The 24,784-nt window shown below is 39.7% G+C and overlaps 2 pseudogenes; one reads left to right on the top strand and one right to left on the bottom strand.

The window, feature by feature from the left end:
- Window positions 1–323: 323 nt before the first annotated feature.
- On the bottom strand, window positions 324–7,681 carry LOC135206977 (protein SEC13 homolog; annotated as a pseudogene).
- Window positions 7,682–10,390: 2,709 nt separating this feature from the next.
- The window catches only part of LOC135206855 (eukaryotic translation initiation factor 3 subunit B-like), a 31,523-nt pseudogene continuing 17,129 nt past the window's right edge, over window positions 10,391–24,784 (top strand).

The raw sequence follows: 24,784 nt of genomic DNA, 5'->3' as shown, positions 1-24,784 counted from the left end.
GACGTTGCACTTTCATGAGTGATAAACACACCCTTTCCACCCGTGACAAGCTGTTTGGCAATAAATGCATATGCTTAAAATTGTCAGAACAAGCATTAGAAATGAAAATAACTACATTACTAAACATCAAAATATTTTTTTGTAACTAAAGCTAGTTCTATTTTAATCAAAATTGTCTCTCTCCACCAACAATGACAGGAAAGAAAATGTTATGTACAAATTTCTTTATAATTTATTTAACTAAGCAATATATAAAGTTTACCACAATATTCATCATTCGAAAATACAAAATTGCTGTTGTTTATAATGAAACTAAATGCACAAGAATAGATACAAATGCAACCAATATCTTATTTAACAAATAATGAAAATCCTTACAGTCACTTCATACCTTAGTTATCTACACTATACTCTAGTGATCTCACCAAGCCGTTCACAGTTACAATGAACTTAATATAAAGATGCTAACGAATCCTAACACAGTACTGTACATGTCCAGGATGATTCTTAAATGTCTACTGTACATATACTAGTCCCATGTCTTTCTCACTCACAATATACAACCCAAGCATTGTTATTTCGCCTCCAAAATCATATACAGTATATCTAACTATTTTCACTAGAGTTCTCTAAAAATTTCTGCTATTTTTTTGTTCTAATTTCTTGAGGGTATTCCTAAACAAAAATAAAATCTGAAAATATAACAAGCAAGAAAATAAAGGTCTTTCTGGCATCTTTTACAAATCTGAAGTCTTCAATTATACAAAACACTAAAGAAATAGTACGAAATTTGATCAATGAAAATTGTTTACAAAGTACGTTGTTCAGCATTTTGAACAGCAGCAGAGTCATTCAAGCATACCCATTCACCTTCAAGAGTTTCCTTCCACAGGCTGACCTAGAAATAGAAACGCGAAGACACTGATTAAGCCAAGAACTTGATGAAAATGTAACCCAATTTTTCATTTTATGAAGCATAAACCAATTATTAAATATTGCCATCCTGTATGCTATCCATACGTGAGTAAAAATTATACACTGTGAAACATTAACTGAAAAATAACAGTGACTGCTTTTCTCAACATAAAATAAGTTTGAACTCACCTTATTATCTCCACCTGAGACAGCTAAAATGTTTCCAGTTACAGACCAGCTAACATGCCAAATGACGTCATCAAAAGTATTCAGTTCTCTGTGGTGCCATACCCCCGTTGTACTATCGTTCACCCAAATTATAACTCGTCTATCCTGGGATGAAAAAAGTTTCTCTTTTACATCATTAGAACTTTTCCTCAAGTAACATACGAGTACTATGAAACCAAGGTAGAAATGCACAAAAAAACTACTATATTCAATATTCTCAGCACAAAAAATCAAAGTTTGCTCAATTAACCTTAAGGTACTATGAAACCTAAGTGGAAACAATTTTCAAAATTTTGTTTATCTTTAATATTCTCAGCAAGAAAAAGTTATAGTACCAAGGTTTCTGCAGTTACACCTACCTGGGAACATGAAGCAATAACAGAACGTTGAGAGGCCAATAGATGGAGCCCAACAACATCACGCTACCCCAATCAGAATGGCCTTCTAGCTTGAATTCCTCAACCCATTCTCCTGAAGCTTCTAAAACCTCCAGACCTTGACATATGTATCACATCCACCTGTTACCAGACGTTGAACAGGTCCTCCAGTTCTATTATTGGACCCGTCAGCTGAACCCGATGCCACTGCAGGAGCCCAGCTGACAGCATTGCAACCAATCTAAAGTAACAAATAAAATATTCATTATCTAACTGAATTAGAAACTATGATTAAGAGATCAAACCAAGGATTTCTTAAAATGATGTAGTACTAGTTTTATTCACATTCAATTTCCTACAATTGTGTTTCATTTTAAATACTATGATGGAACGTTAGGCAAAAAGAAAACCAACAGCCACTCAAAAAAAAAAAAAAAAAAAAAAAAAAAAAAAAAAAAAAAAATTAACTTACAGAATGAGCATGGTGATCTTTTTGGATTCCCACGTGTCCGAAACATAAGACAAGACAGAAACAGAGCCGTCCGGAAGATGCACATGCCAAAATCATTCCATATTCATGTGGTGCCCAGCATACACTATTCACTGAAATGAAAGATCACACGTGAGCCTTGCTGCACTTGCAAGTATAATTAACATTCTCCCATAGATATACGTACATCTTTACTGTGGCCCCAGACTGGTTAATGGTACCACTGCCTGAAAACATTCTGCATTAAATTAAAAGTTTTGCACTTCAATTTGACAAACTGTACCCTGTTGTTCTTGAAAAGGTTTTTCAAAACTCTCCTGCATGTTTCTATATACTACAACTGTCCCTTAAATTTCACAACTAGGAGAGGCAACTCAATGTAAAAGTTATTGCATTTTAACAAGAAAAATGAAAAAAACTCGGTGGTTTACGCTATTATTAGCACAGCAGTAAGATACTACAGAAGGGGTTAAGTTTACCATTCATACTGGACTACCTGTGGGCAAAGACCCCTACAGGCCCTCTGGACTTCCGGCATGTGGGGGTGCAGGACAGGGGCCTTCATCTACAAGAACCAGCAGGATGAGCAGCCGCCTCATCCACTTGCACAACACTGTCACTATGCACTTTGTCTTGATACACTTTGGCCATAAGGGCCTGAAGGGACAGTCCTAACTCCGCAACTGTGTTCATTCATTACCAAATTAATCTTTCAATCAAACCTGGACTCGAGACTGGCAACGATTGGGTTCAGAAGCATGGGAGTAGGTGGGACAACTAGTAGGACTTGGCCTGGTCATAGGAGAAAATTCGGGAACATGGGGATGAATGAATAGTAACACTACCTACTATAGTTCTAGGATTAGCAATAGACTCAAGGTTAAGTCAAGCCCTACTTTCGGCTCTAGAGGCCGCCCTTCTCTTTCTATCCCTTTCAAGCTTATCAAGGTGAGATTTTAAAAGTTTCCACTTCTTTTCATCCCAATCCTTACATTCGTCACACATTTTCTTATTAAACACTTGCCCCTACATTAAAAACAAATATTATTGAGAATCATATGATGACTTTGTAAGCCTTGTCTTACATTCTTTGCTATAGTAGTGAATACTGGAAGACGTGGAGTTAGATATATCTAAGCAAAAATGTTAGAAAAACCTGAACTAAAAGCAAACAAGCTTGAAGGCTATGCAAAAGCGAATACTTCAAAAGAAGCACTACTGCAAATTTTTAAATTAGGCTGCCATGCAAGTTAGAACCTATAGCTATGTAATTACTCGGTAAGTTACTTAAAGTAGACTTGTTAAATAACAAAATACAAGATGAATAAGATGCAGTACACCATAGCATATCCAGCTAACATCTAATACAAAGACTATCTTACCTGAAGAATCATGATTAGCATATTCATATATTTTTTTCCATTTGTGACCATCTTCTTGCCATATGATCACTTTCCGGTCATAGCTGCATGATGCCAAGATGTTACCAAAAACTGGATGTGCCCATGCAACCTGCCATACCTACACAAAAGAGAAATTGGGACAATAAAAAAAAACTATAAGGGTTACATTCATGAAGGTATCAACTCCAAAAATTTATGCAGAATTTTCATATTCAACATAAGGAAAAATGAAGTGACCAGAGAATTAATACCATGTGTCAAACACTGTTGGCATACAAAATACTGTGACCCTTTGTAAGATGTATCTAGACAGATCTAGCAACCGCATCACACAAAATCAAATGCTTACCCTCTCAAAACTAAATAATACACCCAAATGGAGCTATTATTACAAAGCCAAGTCATAAATAGCATTACTGTGCAGAAAGCACCCATGTGTATTAATAAGACAGTTTTATTATAAAACGGCAGTTTAATTTTGATATTAGCGGTATTACTTCTATTGTTTTAGTGTGCTAACAAGCGCCCCACCCCCCCCACCCCCCCTCTTTTAGGGAATGATAGGTACAACATACCTGAAGAGCTCAATTCATTTGTGCCCTATGTCATGAGAGGGAAGGAGGGAAGGCTCCAATTATGTAATTATTTGCTGCTAAGTATATAAAAAACTTAATTTTTATTATTTAAATCTGTTTACCTATGTACAGAATGAACAAGCATGACATCATGGAACTGGTTGAGTTGGTTACTTAAGAAGAGTAGAACCTTTCTTTACAATATTTCAAAACACTAGGTGTACCTGGCACTCAAACAACCGATTGTTCAGGCCTATTTACAATTAATTGGTCTGTTCTAAGACCTTGTTTTCTTTTACAGTACAAACCTAGGTTTTGTTAATATCAATATTTAAATGGTATGTTTTGTACATTTTTCCATGTTGGGGTTAAATTTTCTCTTGTAAAAATGTTGGGGTTACATTTTCTCTTGGTTTTACTTTGACAAAACGTTTAATTGCCTGTATAACAGAGTTTAACTAGTTTCCACAGATGCACATTGATTCTCAGAAACTATTAAAAATAAAAATTTCAAATATAAGACCTTCAAGACTTGAACAGCATTTGTATCTTGCATTAATCAATTAAAGGATCTAAACTCCTATTCTATGCACCAAAATTCAAGTACTAGTTTAGCTTTTTGAAATTACATCTAAAACTATTTGCTAATAGTAATACTTACTGGTCCTTCATGTTTCCCTGAGATCTGCTATCAGTGTATTGAGTTGTACCTTTAACTTCAAGATTTTGACAGAGCGGTCAGACGAACATGTAGCTAATCGGGTTCCATAATAATCCATTTGGGCCATCATGGATCATGTCATCATGACCCGTTACTACATTGCTTATAACCGATACCTGGTACAATAAAAATGCAGTGCATTAGATAGTGGATACACACAAACTACTATGATAGTTATAAAAATTATTGCTGTTCTTCCTACCTAAAAATGATGGTTAACACTTGTCAGTTGTAACTTCTCACTCTGCCTAACTGTATAACACTGTACATGGAACAAGCAATTATAAGGAATTTTCCACAAAGTAGAATAACATACATTGTTATTGTTAACCCTCCCATTCTCTGGAGGCAGCGATTTTTGCAGTAGACAGAAATGGGTAGGTAAAAATAACATATACAGGCAGTCCCCGGCTTACAACGGTGGTTCTGTTCTTGAGACGCATCGTAAGCCGAAAATCGTCGGTAAGCCGGAACATCGTAAAAAATCTAAGAAAAAACCTTACTTTTTATAATGCTTTGAGTGCATTGAAAACTATGTAAACTGCATTCTTATTGCATTTTTTCATCATAAAAACCTTCAAATATTGATTATTTTTGCATTTTTGGTGTCATATTTCATCTGCCAGATCATTGTTTGTAGGCGTCGTAACCCTGGAAATAATGTCTGATGAATATAATTGAGAAGCGCCTTAACCTCGGAACATCGTAAGCCGAACCCGTCGAACCCGGGACTGCCTGTACATGTATTGAAAAAAATAATAATAATTTCCTCTTTTGTTCATGACTAATTTTTTCATAACTATATAATTAAACACCTCTATGATGCTAAAGACCTGAAGTGTATGGCAGTACGTAGTACAGAAACTCATGAAATCTCCAAAAATAAGACCATTATTAAAATTTAATACAACTAACATGGGCATACTTTCACTGCCCCCGGAAATGATCTGACATTTTATTTGATAAAAAAATGGTCTTATCAAGTGTGTACAATATTACTGGGAATAAACTTTCAGTTTGCAATGGTATTTTACTGCCATTAAAATCTTCCAGTCCCCTCATTGACATAACCTAAATAAATAAAATAAAGCTACATATCTCATTAATAATACATGTACTAGTACAGGCAGTCCCCGCCCCGGTTAAAACGCCGGGGTTTGCGGCTTAACGACGTTCCCTCAAGGTTACGACGCTTGTTTCCCAATAGACATTATTTCCAGGGTTACGACGCATGTTCCAGGGTTACGACGCCTACAACGCTCATCTGGGAGATGAAATATGACACCAAAAATGCAAAATAATCAATATTTGAATATTTTTTTGATGATAAATGCCATAAGAATGCAGTTTCCATAGTTTTCAATGCACCCAAAACATTAAAAGTAAGGTTTTCTTAGGATTTTTGACGATGCTCCGGACTTACGACGCGTCCAAGAACGGAACCCCGTCGTAACCCGGGGACCGCCTGTACTTCCACTGGAAAACAAAAAATTTTATGAACACCACATCTACTTTCTGTACATGATAAACAAGGTAAAATACCGAATGGCTGGCCTCTACCATAGCGCGATCTACCTCCCCGAAAAAGTACTTTAACACATCTTGTAACCCAGGATAGACATTAGTCAAGAGCCAGCGTCTGTCGAAGCAACACCTCGAGACCACTGCTTTCCCTCTACTAGAAAATTTTTTCTCCCAAGTCCACAATTATGCTATAATTTCCTATTTTCAGGAAGTTGGTCACGCTATGGTAGAGGTGGCTGCCAGGTGGCCATTCGATAATTTACTCTATGCCTAAAACTAAACTTTTGAAGATCGTACCTCTTCTCCTCTGACTGACAAATGTAAACAAACCCCTGATGTTTTGACCCCCAAGAAATATGAGTCCCAGATAACGACACCCAAGAGTGGGTCACTATCTAGGAAAGATCCCTAAAACGTCACCAAAAGTCAGTAAATGGGGTAAAATACTGAATGGATGGCATCTCCATAGTGAGACCACCTTCCTGATAATCAGAAATTATAAGGTAGGCATTAATTTATGACTTGGGAAGGGAGAAAAACAAACCTTACTTCGGGGGGGAAATGTAGAGGTCTCGAGGTGTTGCTTCGACGGACGCTGGCTCTGGACTATGTCTATCCTGGTTTGAGGGACATGTTAAAGTACTTTTCAGGAAGGTGGTCGCTATGGTAGAGGCCAGGTGGCCATTCGTATTATACCCCACTCGATCGCCAACTGCCAGGGACCAAGCTGCAGTATAGGCTAGTAGGTAGGCTAGTCTTCAGTTTTTACCAGACAGGTTAGGCTACAGGACTACAGTAGGTAGCTAGGTAGCCTAGTAGGTATGCTTACTAGACCTATGCTTCAACCAACCTTGACTAGCTTACCCAACCCCAAGCCTAATACAGGTAAATAGCCCAAGCTAATCTTAACCCGACATAAAGCCTATAGTGTCCTTAACCGGACTATAATTTGGACAACCGGCCTACGTTTAGCTTGACAGCTAGCTACTAGTACCTATATAGCCTAAGTAACCTAGCTAGGAGTAGGGCCTTATGGCGTACTGTAGGTAGGGCAAGGTTACCTATGAATGTTTTATTTGCCGTGCAATAAGAATTGGTTAAACACTAAAATATGCCGTATAATGAGAATCTATGTAAAAATAAAAAAAACGCACTAATATATAATCTTACCATTATTGCTGGAAAAATACGTATTAAATACGATACGGTAGAATGACTACCAAACCTAAATTTCAACCCCGATGCAATCTGTCCAGACTTGATAAATTTGACATGAACAAAGATACACAAAAACAAGTAAACAATATGGTATCATGACGTTATATGAAAATATAATCAGCGTATAAAACAAAGCAGAATTATATTACCATGGCTGCTAATTATAATAATATCGTGAACGATGACCACAGCTCTGATTTGCGACACCCCGTTACAACAACAAAAACATCACCGAAAGAGTCGGTCGCTCTTAGGAGACGTGGCAAGAATGACGTGAAAATGGAGAATGTCCATAGAACTAATGACAATCAGTCATGATCTGGTAAAAAAAGAAGAAAAAAATATGTCTCACTGCTCGTGATAGAGACTTACGTCATCGTGAAATTAACACTAAGAGTTACGCAATCATAAAATGACATATTTATATCTTTATAAACACTCAAAGCTTAAAATGTTTGTGTCATGTTTCGAACACATGCCTTTATGATTGCAATTGTTTAACTACAGAATAGTAATTCTCTCAAAAGAACATATGTTCAATATGCAGGACACTGGACTATTTTCGGCCAAAGGAAAGAAAAACTACTATATTACCCAGAGCCCCAAACACAAGAAATACCAGCTTTGGGAATAAAAAAAATGTTTTGTAGCAAAACATATGAGGGACAAAACTTGAACGGATGCAGTAATTTTGCCATCAATGAGTCAATTTCATGTGTGCTTATGCGCCCATCTCTTTCTCCTTGGCTAATTTTCACACCACACTGATTGCAGAAAAGTAAGTTATAATAAATAATTATATATATATATATAATAATCTATATATTATATATAGATATATATATATAATATATCATTTCGAGCTACAAATGTCCTTTAATATCTAATTCGCTCTACCTCGGAATTGATTTCGTTCCCGTCCATTGGACGGTGTTCGATCCCATGAGGGGACGAAATTATTATCAACTAAAAAATTCCCCTTCGGTACATATATGAAAATATATCAATTCCAAGTAGAGCGAATTAGATATCAAAGGACATTTGTAGCTCGAATGATCTATATGAATCACGGTGATGTGATAATTATTCTTTATATATATATATATATATATATATATATATATATATATATATATATATATATATATATATATATATAGTGTGTGTGTGTGTGTGTGTGTGTGTGTGTACACACACAACACACACACACACACACACACACACACACACACACATATATATATATATATATATATATATATATATATATATATATATATTCTAAACCCTCCCACCGACATTATGCCGGCACAGGGCATTGTTATTAAACGGTGTACGGAGTTGTAGTTGTTGAGTTGTTGAAAGGGATAGGAAGATCGACTGATGTGGACCTCTGGACTCCTCAGACCAAAAAGAGACACTGATGTTAATTCAAATTTGAGTCACCATGCAGACACCTGTTAGTTCTTTTTAACTTGCTTTTTTGATTTTTTTCTTGCATGATCTTCACTTCAGGTGGTATTATGTTGTATAGTCTTGGTGCACGATGTACAAATCCTCTCTCTCCTGACTTACAATTTATGCTAGGTTCAAATAGCCTATATGCTTCACTTGCATATCTGATTCATTTCTTAGGTATGTTGGTTCACCATATTTTAGTGCTTTAAAGAATGTATATTCTCGTCTTGCTTTTACTAGGAGCCAATGTATTGAGTGTGTGTGTTTTTTTGTGTGTGTGTGTGTGTGTGTGTGTGTGTGTGCTGACTGATCATCAGGTATCGTTGAGTTGTTCTAATAATAATAAGTTTTTCACGTTCGTGAACTACTACTATTTCTATAAGTTTCGATAAGTACGATAGGTTTCACATTGGTCTATAGAAGTTTGAATTTTCTTTATCGACTTTTTTATAGGCCGTCTTTATACTAGCAAGCTTTTCGCTATCTGGGAAGGATCTGTGCTAAACTCATATTGACAATATCAAAATATAGCTCCCGCAACTGATCAAAGTTTTTTTGCCTCTTATAAATAATCAATGGGAAACAGACCGTTTTCACAGTAGGTATTATTTTGCTTTTCTTATATTTTTTCGAAGTCATTCATATTCAATTCTTTAAATTTACTGAATCTGCTATATTTCTTATTGTGATCAACGGGAGGCCTGCGGAATTCGTGTTATAATGAAGAGGCGATGATGTAGTTTTAGAACGTTTCAGGAACCCTTTTTATTTATTTATATTTTGCTAGCTACGGGCGTGTTAATCTCCTTGAGAAACGTTCGCTTTAGAGTTTAGATCAGGCCATGTGAACCTCCTCGGATCAAGCCGATCTTGTGGTGGATTCTGGAACGACCGCCGCACGAGCTTTTCCTCCAGGGCAACGCAACACGCAAGCAGTGAAATACAGTCGGATTCATCAGTCATTCCCAGCACTTTCATCCCATCAGTATATTGCTGGTACACTTTTAAATCCATAATAAATTAAAGATGACATCATTGTACCTGAAGAATAAAGAATGAAATACATTGCTATCTAAATCAAAACATGATGTTATCTTATGGTTGATTAACAGGGAAGAAATTTGTCCTAATTTTCATTGATTTAATGTACCTATATAACACTTTAATGTTAAATGAGAAATATGATATATAGCTGTAAATAAAGATGCACCATGAATAAACTTTATCATTTATTTTATAATATTATGAAAATATCGTCTAAAGTTCCAGATTGTACGAGTACGTCTTTCATAATTTTCTCTGTGTAGAATATAATATCTGCAAATATTTTCTACTATTATGAAAGGTTTAATCTTTATTAAATACCTTAAATATAATTATTATTAAATGCAACGTGCTTATTAGTGTGAATTGATGTAAATTATAATTCATTTTACATTTCAAAGATGTATTGAAGGATGTATCCCAGTCCATTTGGAAAAGTATTGGAACCCGGCAAGTTTCGTTCTTTCAAGCCACCACACGAGGCCAACCACAAAGATGGCTAAGAAAAATAAGCCCAAATCAATGGATAATGAAGATGGAGGAGGCGCTGAAGAGGAAGATCCTGATTTCAGTGATCCTGAAGACTTCGTCGACGAAATAACGGATGAAGGTGAGGAGAGAGGACGGCGTGAGCGTTAAAAAATTGAGATAAAGAAAGGCAACATTGGGGTTGTGGTTTGACAGCTGGTTATTTTATTTCTTTCGGTTCGTGTGGACCTTTCGCCGAATTTATTAACATGTAATATTCATAGGTGATTGCTTTCATATGTAGGTTATTTTTTCGATTGATGTGGAAGGTTTAGTTAGAGCAGGGTCATCCATGCTTCTTAAAGTGGAACATTTCATTAAGAAAATATTTTACGGCAAAGCTGCCGGATGGCTGATGGCACCGTAAAACAACATTCAGTCGGTTGCTATGGCATCTGTGTGGCACCCTTGCGCCTTGTTTCCGTCAGAACAACGTTATCGGTTTCCTTAGGGAGGTAGTGCCGTCAATGAACCTTTGGCGGTGCACTGTAAGCGTCCCTTCTGCCCCTAGCTGCGCCCATTCCGAACTTTCCCTCCCGTAGATTACAACCGAATTTTACTCCTCGTCGGGTATATTTCTTTGTAAATTACAGGTTCCTGTATTATTTGGGTTGCTAATTAAGAATTTACCTTTATTTTTGGGGGCAGACTGGAATTACCTATCCTGTAATTTATTTAAGAACGTTATCCAACAAGGTAAGGGACCCTTTGGGAATGCGGTGTTTTGGGTGGGGGTAGACCACGGGGTCAGAGTGATTCCTGGTCTCATTATGCCGAGGGTACTGTGTCCTGACCTCGCCCAGGGGCCTTGGTCTACCCTTGACCCCCCCCCCCCAAGTAAGGTGAATCTTTGAAGACAATGGACTCTGCTTCCTTTTTGGAAGTTAGTCTTGTCATTCTGCAACGACTTCATTCTATCCATATGGTCGAATAGTTTTCACGAGGAGCTCTCGAGTTACCTAGTGTTGGTTATTGAGAGGTGACGATGGGGTTTTGGTGCCCCGTGCTTCAATCGTTGAGTTGCCAACATTCACCCTAAGCTGATAGCCTAGGCCACTGGAAGTAAGCTAGCGTGGGCTAGGACATAAGCCTAGGTACTTGGTTGGTTTTCCTACATCAGGCAGTCCCCGGATACCGGTAGGGTTTCCTTTCCCGAGGGGAGGCCAATAAGCGAAAACCGCTATTAACCGAAACTCAGCGATTTATGGCGAAGCATCATTATGGCGGGCAATAAGATGCGATAATCAAAACTTGGCATGTTTTTGGGGCCATAACTGGGGACTGTCTATACTAATAGCATAGAATTTGCTCATTATGGGGTGCTGTAAGTTAGTTTAAGAAAGTAAGGTTTCGTTAGATCAAGGTAGTATGTCTTGAGAAAGGTTATGTATTCTTCTGCTGTGTTCTGAGTGCAGGGAATCAGGACAGCATTAAAAAAATTACCATTTCTGTAAGCCCATATGCATGATTTTGCCCCTCCCCTGTTTTTTTTTTTTTTTTTTTTTTTTTCCCCTGTGTGTGGCTCCTCCTGTATCACCCTCTTTTGCCTTGCCAAGGATGCCAAACTGTGGGTCTGGGCCATAAACAGTCAACATAAGTACTGGTATTATTGTTCCACTCCATCTATAAAAAAGAAATAGTAGGTTTTGTTCATTATCTGATTTTTTTTTTTTTTTTTTCTTCTCTGGTTGGACCTGCAACTGTCTTAGGCAAGTCGTTCTGCTGAAGGACGTAGACCTAAGGAAAAACTGTTCTTGTTAAGTATGCAAACTTGTTAAAGTTTATACAGTGGAGTCGAAATAGACAATCTTGTGGGATAGGGGTTTCTCCCCAACCAAAATATTAGTTTATCATTTGGATGTCCTCTAAATTCTTTACCTGTAAAAGTAGGGTTAAGTTAGGTTAATGGCTATATATATATACTACTATATATATGTCTTGTAAAGCAGTGGTGGGCCATTATAATGAGGAAAGAAAAAAGAGCTGCTCTTTTGCATTTTTACCTGGTTAGAAGAGCCCAAGGATAAAAATTGACGGTTTGGAGCCTTGTTAAATTTGAGTATAGGCATCGTTCCCTTTTCAATTATTAAGATTGGTTCTGGAAATGAGATTGTGCTGTGTGTGTATTTTCAAAAAGGATGAGGTGCTGCTTGGTAGGTAAAAAGTGACGTTAGGGTTAATGTGCAAACAAGCAGTTCCTCATATGAGTAAATGCAACAACTTTTGAATTAAAAAGGTCAGATCCTTATTTTTTATATATAATTTAATATTTTAGTTTCATAGTAATTTGAAATCCAATCGTTGACAATTTTGCATTTAAAAAAATGGCGTATAGGGTAAACAACCACAAACAATCCATCGTCATCGCGTGGCCAGGCCTTATTCACTCTATATTTAATTGGTGAAACAAGAATACAATTACAACTTTCAGCATACCATTCAAAAGATTTAAGTTTTGTCAACATAATGTGATATATGAAAGCCCCATACGAACTAAAATAAGCATGTGAGCTCTAAGTAAAATATGTTTTCAAGGCAGTTTTGAAATCCAATATGGCGGCAATCGCGTGACTGGCCGTTCTAACCACAGACAATCCACCATCTTTCCCAGCCTTCCCAGCACTCATTTGAACAATGTTAGCATATGTATGTTACATTATTGATCTTACTCAAGATTGCAGTTGTAATCAGCACAATAAAACATTTTACTGCCTATATTAGTGAAAGTATGAAACTTTATTCCCGGGGTCATGGTTTGAACCGAATTCAGTTCTACCTTGTAATCGGTGGTTTTTATCCCTACTGCTATCACAACTGAAACTCCACAGTGCTTTATTTGATTGTAATTATAGACATTTTGGTCTTAATTCACTCCAAATTGCACTTGAACCACGTTGCTGGTCCTGGTTCCTAAGCACTCACTCCACAAACAGTTACGAGCAGCAGACAACTACAGTGTTTATGAGGTGCAAAGCTTTATTCCTTTAATTGTTTACTTTACTCATTTAGTTTAACTTTACTTTGTTACTTCAAAATGTTTTATTTAATTCATGTCTATTATCCCTTTTATGCAACCAAATTAACCTCCAAAATTACAAGTAATTCTAAGCCCTCATTCCACGGTAAAGTAGACTATGGCAGTTGATGTTTTCCTACGTTATTTTACTTACTGAACAAGAAAATATTAATTTGGACGACTGTAATTAACCCCCAGGGGCCAGTACTAAACATGGCGAAATACATTGGACGCCCCAATCCCTGGTGGATGTCGTATCTGTGGTTACGTTCCTTGCAGTCCGTGCGGAACTATTCTTTAGAGTTACCCTGCAAGAAACTTAACCGCGAATACGACATCCACCAGGGATTGGGGCGTCCAATGTATTTCGCCATGTTTAGTACTGTCCCCTGGGGGTTAATTACAGTCGTCCGAATAAATGTTACTTCAAATTCTTGTTCAGTAGGTAAAATAACGTAGGAAAACATCAACTGCCATAGTCTACTTGACCGCGGAATGAGGGCTTAGAATGACCAAATTACAAATATTTCTGATGTACTTATGAGCAGACGATGTGACAAAAAATGACATCGTTGCCAATCTAGTGGGAGCTTCACATACGCCGATGCATTTACAAACTGTTTCCATTAATTCTAGTTGTCATAGTAATGCAGTAATGATGAAATTGCTGTAATATGTATATACGTATAATACAAATGGATACAATAATTTCACTTGATTTCCCCAGTTTTGTGTAAGTCTTATACCCAGTTTGGAGGGTAAACACATACCAAGTGACAGTACTGATAAACAATTGAAGAGCGCAAAACGCCGCAAAGAATGCGATACGTAGTTCCTTTGGATAAGTAGTGGTTGGAAGTCGTGTTTACGATTGTTGGGATGAAAGTGCCCCAGCGTCTATGGGTACAAGTGGTGTACGGATTTAGCACAGGAAATGGGAAGTTTGTTGATGTAAGCGACGCTCCGCAAACATCAAGATGGCGTCAATCTTCTAAACATTTTTTAATTGTAAGTAAAAATCAAAAGCGTCATGGGGGTAGTGTGCACTGTGTTGGCCACACTTTTCCATTACCCTCTGTTTAAATCCTTTAAATATGGCCTTAATTTCTAACTTTGGAGAAAATACTTACTTCGAAAGGAGAATAGAGTTCTTGAGCTCCTGCTATCACCACCAACAAACTCATGACTTATGACCATCTCCGGTGTCAGAGGTGTTAAAGTACTTTTTCGAGAAGGGTGGCCAGGAACGCGGTAGTCGGTGAGTTGGCCAGTTCAGTCGGTTGTTTACCCTAATGGTTAAATACTACTAATCAGTAGTATGAAAACCCAGATGGATGTTTGTTTTTTTTAAAGCCGCAGAAGCTGAGCGCATAATTGGGAGATGGATGTTGTATTTGTGCTTAGCAGTTATTTGATAAGTTGAGTATGTATGTATGATGATGTATATCTTGTATGTAACATCAACATTTATTAACAAATAGCCAAGAAATTTCATGAAACTTGAGGTTAGATTGTCAAAAAAAAAAAAAAGTATAGCATAACAAGTTGAAATAGAAAATCAGGTGGGGGTCTGGCAATTAAATATTTTCTCACAAATAGCACTGAATAACAAACAAATTCAAAACAATGGGACAAACTAAACTGGCTTTAAAAGGACGGAGGCAAAGCACCTCCTCACTTAAAGGCGGTAAGAAAATAACTAACGGGGTCACGAGTTAAAGAGGGGTATTTGGGTGGCTCCACATGTCTCGTGACCAAGCACGATGCCAATAGTCCCCTTGCGTACTCAGTTATTTTAAACTTACCGGTTTCCAGCTGGCGCTGAGTATTTTTCCTAATGTTAAGACCTCAGGTTTGTAAGTTATGAAAAATACATTGTTAAAAATTTGTCATTTCAGAGTTGCTTGGTGACTTGCTTCGACAGAAGCCGAAGGAGACGGATGGTGTTGAATCTGTTATTATAGTTGATGGTGTCCCCTCAGTTGGTGCAGAGCGATTGGAGAAACTTAAAAATGTGGTTCGCAAAATCTTTAAAGAGTTTGGTACACTTATCAACGAATATTATCCAACAGGAGAAGATGGCAAGACTAAAGGGTAAGCTATTTTATAGGTTTCTTGTTGATCTTTAAATAAAAATGGTAACTTTTTTTATTTTGTGATTCTTCTTACCAGTAGTTGCCCATATTAATACTGTTGTAGCTCTTCCATCTCTTCACATGTAACCATATCAGGAATTTAACATATTTTCTTTTGTACAGTTATTACATACTTTCAGTCAGCAGTCATTAAGTAAAATGCTGCACTCTTTCTAATGATTATGTCCTACTTGAGTTTGTGTTTTTTGTTTTTTTTTTTTTTTTTTTTTTTTTTTTATATAAATAGCCACAATTTTTTTACCTTGCTCTCATTTGCTATTTACATCAGTTTCTGGTTGTTCTTTACATGCTGTTGATTTGACTCTTACTCCTTCAGGTACATCTATTTGGAGTTTAAAGACAGAGCCTCAGCGGAAGAGGCTGTGAAGCAGAGGAATAACTACAAGTTAGATAAGCAACATACCTTCTTTTGTAACGTTTTCACAGATTTTGACAAATATGAAAATATCACTGATGATTTGTGCCACCAGTTCCTCAACCGTACAAGGTAACTTTTTTGTGTATTGTCATGGCCTTTGATTATGTTTTGTGCATTATCACATCTTATGATAAATGCATTTTTTTTTATAGAAAAGAATTTCCATGTTGTGACTTTTACAGCTCCATATATAGAAGCAATTTTTTCCATGTTTGATTTTTACAGCACCTTATATAGAAACAATTGTGTTTTATGTAAATTGATAGTTTCATACATTCAACTTACCTGTAGATATATACATAGCTATAGACTCCGTCGTTCCCGACAGAATTTCAAATTTCGCGGCACTCGCTACAGGTAGGTCAGGTGATCTACCGCCCTGCTCTGGGTGGCAGGGCTAGGAACTATTCCCGTTTTCTAATCATAATCTCTCTGTCGCCGGCTGTATCAACATTGTTGTTACTTCCTCCTGACTAGAATTCGTTTTTCGCAAAGCTTTTGATCATCTATCGCTGATATTTGGTGACGTACTTGGATCGTTGTTTGGCATTCGCTATCGTGGACTGTTTTTTTGGACTTGGTTTTTGGATTTTGTGAATATGTCTGATTCTAGTGTTAGTTTCAGAGTGTGTGTGAATGAGGGCTGTAAGGTGAGGATTCCGAAAGCTTCGGTAGATCCTCACACTAGTTGTAGAGGGTGTAGAATGGTTGAATGTTCAATTGAGAATACGTGTAATGAATGTGAGAATCTGAGTGCACAAGAGTGGAAGAATCTAACTTCTTACTGTTACAAGAAGAAGTTAGAGAGAGATAGAGAGAGAAGAAAACCCATAGAAGGTCTGCCTCTCATGATTACTTTCTAGCTCTGTAGCTTCTTCCTTTTGATGATAATGACCATTCTGTTTCAGCCCGTTCACAATGGCTAATCCCTCTAGTTCGGCTTCGGAAATAGCAGAACTTAGAGCTTCCCTTCAGAAAATGCAGGAAAAAGTCGCAGCATTGGAAGGTAAGCAAAGTGAATGTGACAGTGATATTAGTGTCCCCAGTGCAGTGGAGGGGGCGTCTGGTCGTCTCTGCGACGCTCCCAGGCCTAGACCTCTTCCAAGCTCCCTGGCCCAGAGGAGAAGGAAAGTCGAAAGCCGTACGGGGGTTGTGGAGAATCCCCAACGATCAGGCGTCCCTTCGGCAGAATCGATCGTATCGACTGCTAAAGACCGCTATAAAAGGGTCCTACGAGAGTGTTTTTCGTCGTCGAGTTCGCCTTCTCCGAGAAGAGGGTGGAAGGAGTCGAATCTTTCCCGTCCTTTGAAGAGGAGTATGCAAGAGCCTGCCAGGCGCCAGGCGCCTGCGGAACATGAGATCAATTCGAGTCCCGAGCGCTTCTCAGAAGGAGGAGCGCCTTCAGTAGTAAAGAGGGCGAGAATACAGTCAGACTCTGAGAATGGAGGAGATCCTAGAGCGCCTTCCAGATCTCCCTCTCCTAAATCGGAAGATTCCTCAACAAAGAAAATCTTGAAGAATATGCAAGAGCAATTAGCCTTGCTAGTAGGAAATCGTTATAGGGAGCCTACTCGTAAGAAGGATGATAGGCTTCCTATTAAAAGATCGAAAGAACTATCTCCTGCCAGGCGCGAAGCATCCTCCAGGGGAGTTGTCGCTCAGGCGGCCATCTCTGGGGGGGGCGGTGCGCTAGTCAGGCGAGAGATAGGAAAGGAAGCTACTCCTGTCAAGAGTAGGGCAAGATCTTCAAGCAAGCGCCAAGAGCTGGATGAAGAGGAAGATCCTGTTAGGAGTAGAGCTCTTATAAGACGGAAAGCTCCTTCTAAACATCAGACAGATACTCCTCCCAAGTACCAGGAGTATTCTGAACTAGTTACTCCTCCCAGGCGCCAGGAGTACTACGAAGCTTATTCTCCTCCCGGGCGCCAGGAGGATGCGGAATTTAATACTCCTACCACGCGCCAGGAGTATTATGAACAGGATGCGCCTACTAAAAGCCAGGAGCATTCGAGGCGCTTTGCGCCTGCCAGGCGCCAGGAGCCTGCTGAAAGCCAGGAGTATTCAAGGCGCTTTGCGCCTGCCCGGCGCCAGGCGCCTGATGAAAATGCGCCTGCCAGGCGCCAGGCGCCTGATGAAAACGCGCCTGCCAGGCGCCATGCGCCTGCTGAAAGCCAGGAGTATTCGAGGCGCTTTGCGCCTGCCAGGCGCCAGGAGGATCCCAAATACGCTACTCCTCCCAGGCGAGATACTCCTGCTGTACACCAGGCGCATTCCTCATATGAACCTGACACTCGTAAGAGAGGAAGAGAAGAGTCAGTAGAAAGGAGAGAACCTTCTCCTTCCGAGTCTCTTAACCCAGAAGATGCCTCGGAGGACGAAATGAAAGGATCTTCTAATTATAAAGTCCTTTCGTCCCTGCTGTTGGAGGAATATGGAGACTCTCTGACACCAGCTGCTCCCCCTTCACCACGTTCGCAGTTTTCGAGCACGAAAACACTCAAGTCCTCCTCTTTCCTCAAAATGAAACCTGCCATTTCTATGAGGAGAGCGCTACAATCTCTTGACTCCTGGTTCAAGAAGAAGAAGGAGTTAGGGAGGACGGTCTTTTGTATGCCTCCCGCCAAACTTACAGGGAGGAGAGGAATTTGGTACGAAACGGGAGAGGATATGGGATTGTCTCTTCCCGTTTCAGCTGAATCAGATTTCTCGAGTTTGGTGGATTCGTCGAGAAGGCACGCCTTGAATGCAGCGAAGGTTACATGGGGGCTTTCGGAAACGGACCACCTCATCAAAGGTCTTTTTCATACTTTAGAAGTTTTTAACTTCTTAGATTGGTCCCTTGGGGTTCTGGCCAAGAAATCTCAAGAAAATGAACAACTAGACCCAGAAACCCTGAATTGCATACTAGCGTGCATTGATAAGGCGGTTCAGGATGGATCAGCTGAGGTATGCTCTCTATATGGTGCAGGAGTTTTAAAGAAAAGAGCGGTGCACAGTGCTTTCCTCACAAAGGCCGTCTCTCATTCGCAGAGAGCCGCCTTATTGTTTGCGCCTCTCTCGGAACACCTTTTTCCTTCGCAGTTGGTGAAGGACATAGCGCATTCTCTAACGGAAAAGGCCACCCAGGATCTCCTTAGACAATCATCAAGGAAGAGTAGGCCTGTGGCTAGTGAGGAGAAGAAAGTGGTTCAACCAGCCCAGAAACAGCCCTTTCGAGGAGGTCTTCCAACTAGACCGATCGCAAGAAGGAAGTCAACCGACAAGAGAGGTAGGTCTTCCTTCCGTGCCTTTAAGAAAGGGAAGTGAGAGTTCTGTCCTCCAGACACCCGTAGGAGCCAGGCTACAGTATTTTGTGAAAGCCTGGGAAGACTTAGGAGCCAACACTTGGACGATGTCGATCATCAAGAAGGGGTATCGCATCCCATTCAAGGACATTCCTCCCTTGACAACATCTCCGAGGGAATTGTCCGCCAGATACAGGGACCAGATGATGACGGACACTCTTCGGCAAATGGTGGAACAGATGTGGGAAAAAAGGGCAATAGAACTTGTACTGGATTGCAACTCCCCGGGGTTTTACAACCGCTTGTTTCTGGTAACAAAAGCCTCGGGGGGATGGAGACCAGTACTGGACGTAAGTGCGCTGAACAAATTTGTCGAACAACAGAAGTTCAGCATGGAAACGTCTGCCTCAGTCCTTGCAGCACTACGGCAAGGGGATTGGATGGTGTCCATAGACCTTCAGGACGCATACTTCCACATCCCGATCCACCATTCGTCGAGGAAGTACCTTCGATTTATGTTCGAAGGAAGAAATTACCAGTTCAGGGCCCTGTGTTTCGGCCTGTCCACGGCTCCTCAAGTCTTCACAGACGTGATGAGAAATGTAGCGAGACACCTACACTTGAAAGGGATAAATGTCTCAATGTACCTGGACGACTGGCTCATCAGAGCCAGGTCTCAAAAGCAGTGTTTGGAGGACCTGTTAATAACATTGGAGTTGACAAAGTCTTTGGGACTGATCGTGAACCTCGAGAAGTCTCAGATGATCCCCAGCCAGAACGTGGTTTATCTGGGGATTCAGATGGATTCTCGGGGTTTTCGAGCTTTTCCATCGCAAGAGAGACTAAAGAAAGGCTGTACCAAAGTATCGAACTTTCTAGGGAAGGAGCGCACATCGGCGAGGGAATGGCTGAGCCTTCTGGGAACCCTTTCCTCGCTCGAGCAGTTCTTTCTCCTAGGAGATTACATCTTCGACCGCTTCAGTTCTTCCTAAGAAGAAGTTGGAGTTGGAAGACAGGTCAGCTATCGGACACGTTTCCAATATCGGAAGAGATAAAACAACATTTGAAGTGGTGGTTGCTTCCACTAAAGGAAAACAAAGGAGTGTCCCTGCAAGTACGGAACCCAAGCCTGACATTGTTTTCAGACGCCTCGAGGCGGGCTGGAGGGGGGCAACTTGGGACCCAGGGAAGTGTCAGGCACCTGGTCGGCAGAACAGGTGTCATGGCACATAAATTGCAAAGAGCTCTTAGCAATTCACCTGGCGCTAAAGAGCTTCGAACACTTAGTCAGAGGCAAAGTCGTGCAGATAAATTCGGACAATACGACAGCTCTGGCTTATGTCAAGAAGCAAGGAGGGACGCACTCTTTTGCTCTGTACGAGCTGGCACGGGACCTACTGATTTGGGCGAACCAAAGGGAGGTAATTCTTCTAACAAGGTTTGTTTTTTCAAGGGAGGGGAGGAATGTGAGAGCGGTACAGACTGAGCAGGAGATTCCAGGTCCTTCCCACAGAATGGACACTCCACCTCAGAAGTCTGTCAGAGCCTGTGGCGCCTTTGGGGAAGCCTCAAATAGATCTTTTCGCCACATTCCTCTCCAAAAGGATAGAGACATTTTGTGCCCTGGTGGAGGATCCCCGGGCTTATGCAACAGACGCCTTTCTCCTGGACTGGTCAGGGCTAGACGTTTACGTTGTTTTTTCCCCCGTTCAAGATACTGGGGGAAGTAGTCAGAAAATTCGTGGCATCCGAAGGAACCAAGATGACTCTGATCGCTCCGTATTGGCCAGCTCAAACCTGGTTCACAGAGGTGATGGAATGGACAGTGGACTTCCCCAGATCTCTTCCAAACAGAATAGATCTGCTCAAACAACCCCACTTCGAGGATACCATCAAAATCTACGCTCTTGCTCTGACTGCCTTTCGACTATCGAAAGACTCGTCAGAGCGAGAGGGTTTTCTCGCCAGGCAGCAAATGCAATTGCTAGAGCCCGCAGATCATCTACGAGGCGAGTGTACCAATCGAAGTGGGAAGTTTTCAGAAACTGGTGTAGGTCGAAGAAGCTGTCCTCTTCCAGTACCTCTGTGACCGAAATTGCAGATTTCCTTCTGTTTCTTAGGCAAGAGTCGCATCTCTCGGTACCAACTATTAAGGGGTACAGGAGTATGCTCTCAGCAGTCTTTAGGAACAGAGGATTAGATCTAACGAATGACAAGGACTTACACGACCTCATTCGTTCATTCGAGACATCTAAATCACGCGAACCTAAGGTTCCAAGCTGGAACTTAGATGTAGTTCTTAAATTTCTGTCATCAGATGAATTCGAACCTCTTCACACTGCTTCGTTCCGCAATATCACTAGAAAGTGTTTGTTTCTGATGTCTCTTGCAACGGCAAAAAGAATCAGTGAGTTGCACGCCCTTGAATCAAGAGTTGGCTTCAAAGGTGACTCCGCAATGTGTTCATTTCAGTCCCTTTTTCTGGCCAAAAATGAAAACCCTTCGAATCCCTGGCCCAGGAGTTTCGAAGTTAAAGGACTGTCTAGCTTGGTGGGCAGAGAGGCAGAAAGATCCCTGTGCCCAGTTAGAGCGCTAAAATATTATCTGGACAGGAAGAAGCAGTTGGGAGGTTCGCAGAAAAGTCTTTGGTGCTCAGTGAAAGACCCCAAAAGACCTATGTCCAAGAACGCATTAGCCTTCTTTGTGAGAAGTGTGATCACAGAAGCGCATAAGAAGTGTACAGATGATTCGTTTAATCTCCTAAGAGTGGGAGCCCACGAAGTTAGAGCAATCGCAACTTCCGTGGCGTTCCAAAGAAATATGTCACTAAAGAACATCTTGGACACAACTTATTGGAGATGCAACTCTGTGTTTGCATCCCATTATTTAAAAGACGTACGAGTTACGTATGATAAATGCTTTTCGTTAGGTCCGTTTGTGTCAGCACAGACGGTTCTGGGTAAAGGAGAAAGCACCAATCCTTAAAATTATGTACGTAACCCTCTTGTCGGATGTGTTCTCGGGTTTTCGATTTAAGGGAGTGTCAGTTGTCGCGCAGGCGGCCTTCACTTCTCGTTATTCGAAATTCGAGTGACATCTGACTATTAGAGGGGTACAAAAAATTTTTGTTATTTTTGTATGTATGATTTTCGAGTTTGTGGTTGTTTGCAAAGAGTTTGGGGATAACTCTAGGCAATCTTAGAACTAACATGGGTTAGGTTCGGGTGATCGGGATTGGTTGTGTGCTCCTTAAATTAGTGCGTGTTGTCATATAAGCGGATGTGCTCCCATTGACAAACGCCAATTAGGATTCTGTCGAGTAAGTGGAAGGGACCCCATCGACAGATCCACAAGAATTCTTGGCCACAGATCACTATCTCGCTAAGGTTCTTGAGATGATGCAGACTCCTAGGCAGTAGCCACGAAGTCTTCCATCTAAGAAGGTAGGAACTAAGGTTTATTTATACCTACAACATATGTTGTTTACCTGTCTAGTCAGTTAGTTAGCTGTCTCTTGCCCTCCACCAAAGGGTGTCAATCAGCTATGTATATATCTGACAGGTAAGTTGAATGTATGAAAATGACATTGTTATGATACAATAAAGTTTCATACATACTTACCTGGCAGATATATACAATTGAAGACCCACCCAGCCTCCCCGCAGGAGACAGGTGGAAGAAAAGGAGATTATGATTAGAAAGCGGGCATAGTTCCCTAGCCCTGCCACCCAGAGCAGGGCGGTAGATCACCTGACCTACCTGTAGCGAGTGACCGCGAAATTTTGAAATTCTGTCGGAACGACGGAGTCTATAGCTATGTATATATCTGCCAGGTAAGTATGTATGAAACTTTATTGTATCATAACAATGTCATTTTTTTTTTTTTTTTTTTTTTTCCTAGCATGAAGAATATCAAAATATTTGTTTTTCCCACAGGATCACGGTAACCTGCACTACTACTTGCTAGAAGAGAACTGCTTTGATATGTTTTCTGTTCTTTATGATGAGGGACTTAAAACTGCCATATATCTTAATTCCATCCCCGAAGCTCAAGAAGTTGATAAACGTGAGGTATGTTTAAGTTTGTTTAATTTGTTTTTTAAATGTTGGCGAGTTTTATGACCAAGCCACTGAGATGTAGGCCAGGAATGACATTCCATGCACGGATTATAGACTACAAAAGTTCACACGGCACCTACTGCAAGTCGAATGGGATCTGTAACAGAAGCAGCCAAATACCTGGAATATGGAAATCCCTGAATTCCTGGGCACATACATTGCTGGGGCTTGGAACTCTTGGAGGAATCCATGATAATAGTTGTGCACAAAAAAAGAAGATTATTAGTAGTATGTGTCACTTCATATTCTCAGAGGTTGAAAATGGATGACTACTATAATCATCTTCAGAAGCTCAAAAGGGTCAAGTTATCTGGTTTAACTGTAGACAGTAGGTATGTTAGTATCAAAAGTCTAATAATTAATCTTTATACCATAGCCCATTTGGTTTAGGAGTTTTTTAGGTTATGAAATCAATTGTCAATAACATATTGGTCTTCATACAATACTCTTTGGGGAATTATACACTTTTAAAATAGCTTGCTGCACGTTACTGAGTGATAAGCTATTGGAATGGGATTCACAAAAAAAGTCATTATTACATGATCATGATTTCATGGGAACAGGAACTTTAGTGGAAATTTATGCTTGTGGTTTTATTTAAGTTGTATAAAACCAGAACTGTTGTGTAGAATTTGATTTTTTTATTATACTAGTTTAATTTGTTTCATAGGTCAGCCAGCTGAGTAAGACTTTTGATAAAGTTGTGTGTCTAAAGTAGTAGTAATGTACAAAAAATTTTTGTTTGTGCAAGGTATTAGTTGAAATTATTAAATTTATCTTACAGAGGTGGACAGAGTCTTATGTCCGTTGGTCACCTCGGGGCACTTACCTTGCCACTTTCCATGGTCAAGGCATAGCCTTGTGGGGAGGTGAGAAATTCAAGCAACTAAAGAAGTTTAGTCATCCTGGAGTTCAGTTCATTGATTTTTCACCATGTGAGAAGTAAGGAATATTTATATTGTATGGTTTAAATGGCACCAAGTGGCAGTTTATTCTCCATGATTAAGCCCTGCCCGCTTTAATTTGCCTTTCGTATTTTCTTTGTGCTTGGGCTAGAAAAGCATTATTATTATTTTAATAGGTGTTAGTTTCCCAGACCTCTGAGTCTCAAGTAGACTCTTCTCGGGCTGGTTCTCAGGGATCAATCCTGAGAAAAAAAAAAAAAAAAAAAAAAAAAAAAAAAAAAATTTAGACTTTATTTGAGAAACCCGTCTTATTTAAAAAATTTATGATTTTATTAATTGAAAAATCCCTGCTTTCCGCAAGAATATTTTTCATTTCTGAACTCGCAGATAAATAGATCTTTGCTG

This window comes from Macrobrachium nipponense, chromosome 31, assembly GCF_015104395.2.
Source record: "Macrobrachium nipponense isolate FS-2020 chromosome 31, ASM1510439v2, whole genome shotgun sequence".
In the NCBI taxonomy this organism is placed as follows: Eukaryota; Metazoa; Arthropoda; class Malacostraca; order Decapoda; family Palaemonidae; genus Macrobrachium; species Macrobrachium nipponense.
This window is presented reverse-complemented; position numbering and strand designations above follow the sequence as displayed.